At 34.7% G+C, this 3,836-nt stretch overlaps 1 non-coding gene across 1 annotated transcript; it reads left to right on the top strand.

Annotated features, from left to right (window-relative positions):
- The first annotated feature begins 248 nt into the window (after positions 1–248).
- On the top strand, positions 249–355 carry LOC133781169 (small nucleolar RNA R71). The gene has a single exon (XR_009869962.1). It is a non-coding gene; the product is annotated as a small nucleolar RNA R71 (small nucleolar RNA).
- The last annotated feature ends 3,481 nt before the right edge of the window (positions 356–3,836 follow it).

Below are 3,836 nucleotides of genomic sequence, written 5' to 3' on the forward strand. Positions count from 1 at the left end.
TTGTCAAGGAAGCAACCTGAACAGTCAAGGCAGTGATGGCATCAAGTTCATGAACTCTGGCAACCTTTCTAACACCGGTTGACCTCTCATCAAACCATTGGTGGTTGTTGGTGTCCATGTATTCTAACAATTCATATGCTTCATTGGCACTCTTACTCATGAATGCCCCTCTAGCTGCAGCATCAATTATGGTGCGAGTAGTACCGCACAATCCATTGTAAAAGTTGTGGACCAACATCCACTTTTCAATGGTGTGATGGGGTCATTTTCTCAATAGCTCCTTAAAATGCTCCCATACATCATACAAAGACTCCCCCTCCATGTGATAGAAATTATTAATCTCTCCTCTCAACTTTGCTGTCTTTCATGGAGGAAAGAACTTGGCAAGGAATTTCTGAGTCAAATCCTCCCAAGTATTTATAGAATTGGATTGAAGGGAGTTTAACCAAATTTTAGCTCTATCCCGCAGTGAAAATGGGAATAACGTCAATCTGATTGCATTGTCGCTCACCCCATTATACTTGAACGTTGCACATAGCTCCAAAAAATTAGCTAAATGCATGTGGGGGTCTTCTGAAGGTAAGCCACCAAATTGCACGATGGATTACACCATTTGTAAAATCACCAGCTTTATCTCAAAGTTATTAGCCTCCACAGTCGGTGGTCTTATACATGTTTGCACTCCCGTAAAAGTTGGGAGAACATATTCCCATAAGCTTCTCACAGCGGGATTTTGAGCTCGTCCTAGCACCACTTCTGGCACCCTGAATTAAACCCATCATTTTTTTGAGGATTTTCCATAACCACAGTTGGACCAGTAGCTCTTTTGTTTTTACGATTCTGCTTGTATGCTTTCTCAACCCCAAGATTAATAGGAACAAGGCTATCTGCTCCTCTTCTGCTACACATATAATAGAACTATCTGAAAAAATGGTCAAGAATGCACGCAAAACAAGTTAGAAATAGTTCAAAGAACAACCGAATTAGAAATAAAATTAATTACTTTGATATTGATAATTAATAGTCCCTGGCAACGACACCAAAAACATGTTGCAAAAATTAAAGTGATGCAAGTGCACACAGTCACAATTTGTAACAATTTCTTGGTAAGACCAAGTATCATCGCACAAGGACTGGATTATCAATTACCAGATAATTAATTCTTAGTTTCTAGTTGGTTAATGAAAATTGGTTTTTGTATTTTTATAATTAAAAACCGCAAAACTACTAAAAATAATGCAAGATTGTAGGAACATAAACAATAATAAAATTCCAAGGATTTAGGTAGTTAGGGGTTTTAATTTCATCTACAATCTCTCTTGTCAATCACTAACACAATATTAAACATTCTTATTCTTATTAAGCTAACAAGTTGTCAAGGTATTTTATAATTGGATTAGGAATTATAAAACACAACCTAATTATGAAATTTCTATATTTCTATGATAAATTCAACAATTAGGAGGCAATGAATTCACAACCTAGATGCTACACAAATAACCTAGATACTTTAGTTCTAGATTAACCCTATGCTGTTTCAATCAAAGCTTGTTTAAATTTCACTTTTCAGAATTACAATTCAAACACAAATAGATAATGAAATAAGATGGCCAATCACATTTCATGCATTAAAATAGATTGAGACAGGCTGAGTAGACGAAGAAGAAAAGTCCTAATATTGCATTAGATCATCAAAGGAGTTCAAGAGAATCCATTAAAAACCCTAATAAAGAAATTAGTTCATAATCATTCTTAAAACATCAAAAGCACTTAAGCTACACATAAGAATTAAAGGAAATAGAAAAAGAAAACTCTTTAGAACGAATTGAGAAGCTCTCCGAGGTGTTCTCCACTTCTGATTTTCGTCCCCCTCTTCTGTCCCTATCTCTCCTCTCGAAATTAGGTTTCAAACTTAATTTATTTCTTCTTAATCAATGTGGGTCACTGCCCAACATTTCAAGCGCCTTGGCCCGTGTCAATTTAAGCTACGCGTGGACATTAGGCGCCCCGTGATCCAACCTCTTCAGTGTCGCAGCCCATGTAAATTTTCTGGGCAGACAAAGCCTTTAGCGCCACGACCCTCTATTCCTGTGCTGCGGTCCGTGTCAAACCTCGAAAAAAAGGCTTTTTGCCTTGGACCTGGTCGTGGCTCAACAACGTAGCGTCACGACCCTTAACAACTTTTTCAATTTTTGCGCTTTTGATCCCGAAAAATCACTGAAGCCATAAAATTTCTCAAGGATTCATCTTTTCATGGAATTAACACCAAAAAGCCAATTTTTCATCATTTATTTGAAAATTTGCTCCAATTGTTATCTTCCTTTATTTATAAGCTAAAACCTGAAAACAAGCAAAAACAAAGCATAATATTGCATTAAACAACTAAAAACATTAATAAAAGCTACCTAAAACACAAAACTAGACTCAACATCCACGTTGATGAGTCAACAGGATGTCTAAGTCTACCAACCTTTATTCTCTCATTCGCATGCGAAGTCAAATTCTTAGCATGATAAATATTTCGATAAAATCGAATCAAACGAGGAATTGGAGGAATATATCACAAAACTTTTGCTGTTACTCCTTTCTTAACTTCCTCTGAATTCTTTTTCTTTTGCCATCTGGACACATGACAAGTAGGACACGAATTCACATATACTAGGCTATTTAGATATAATACACAATCATTAGGACAAGCATGCATTTTTTCATATTGCAAGCCTAATGAGCACATAGTTTTCTTAGCCTCATAAAATGACACAGGCATCTCGTTTTCTTCAAGCAATAAATCTTCCAAAAATATTAACAATTCTGTGAAACTCTTATCACTCCATACATTTTTGGCTTTCATGTTGTACAATCTAAGAAGGACTGAAAACTTTGTAAATTTAGTGCAACCAGGGTAAATCCGCTTTTCAGCGTCACTAAGAAGATTTTTTAACTTAATGGGATATACTTCTGATTCATAAAATGCATCATCAATCATTTCATCTAAATTATCCTCGTGATCAAATTGCCTATAATTTCGAACTTCATTTATCCTAGGAGGGTCCGGAGTAATATGAAGCTCTTCACCATGCCAATACCATATTTTATAACTTTTGTCTATCCCGTGTAAATATAAGTGCTCTTTTTTCATTATGGCGGTCATCTTTTTCATATTTCCACACTTACTACAAGGACAACAAATATAGTTTGGATTTTTGGCATGATCCAAACTAAAATTATGAAACTCATCGGCCCCTTTTATATATTCCACTGACAACCTATCAGCTGACATCCATTCCTTTTCCATATTGCGCCTATTTGTTTAAAAAAAATATATAAAAATTAATAAAATAAAATAAACACACAAAACAAAACTAAGTATAAAAAAATCTACAAAAAAATCGCACAACATATCCCCTAATTTACTAGCCTAGCCATCTGTCACAATCAACACCAACAAGTCAAATAAATCAACAAACACACAGGTTTTCATACAGATGAATATCTAAGATATTCAAACTCCACTAAAGCAATACAATTATCATTCAAAATTGTAAAAGATTGAAAATTAGAAAGAAAGAAAAAACAAATACAACATACCTCTTGCAATTAGCTACCAATCCAATGCTTTAAGACCAATCAAAATATTAACCTAAACATTATTATCAACATTATAAAAAAAGGTTAGATGTATGTTCCATATCATGTTATTACACCAAGTCATGTTATTGCTTCCAAAATGCTCAATCAAGCCATACCAAATTTTCATATATAGTGAACTTCATGCACTACTTCAAATTACACTTTACGGGACACCTTTTTAGGACATGCACCTAAATGTAAGTCCT

The sequence above is a fragment of the Humulus lupulus genome, chromosome 5, assembly GCF_963169125.1.
Source record: "Humulus lupulus chromosome 5, drHumLupu1.1, whole genome shotgun sequence".
Classification (NCBI taxonomy): Eukaryota; Viridiplantae; Streptophyta; class Magnoliopsida; order Rosales; family Cannabaceae; genus Humulus; species Humulus lupulus.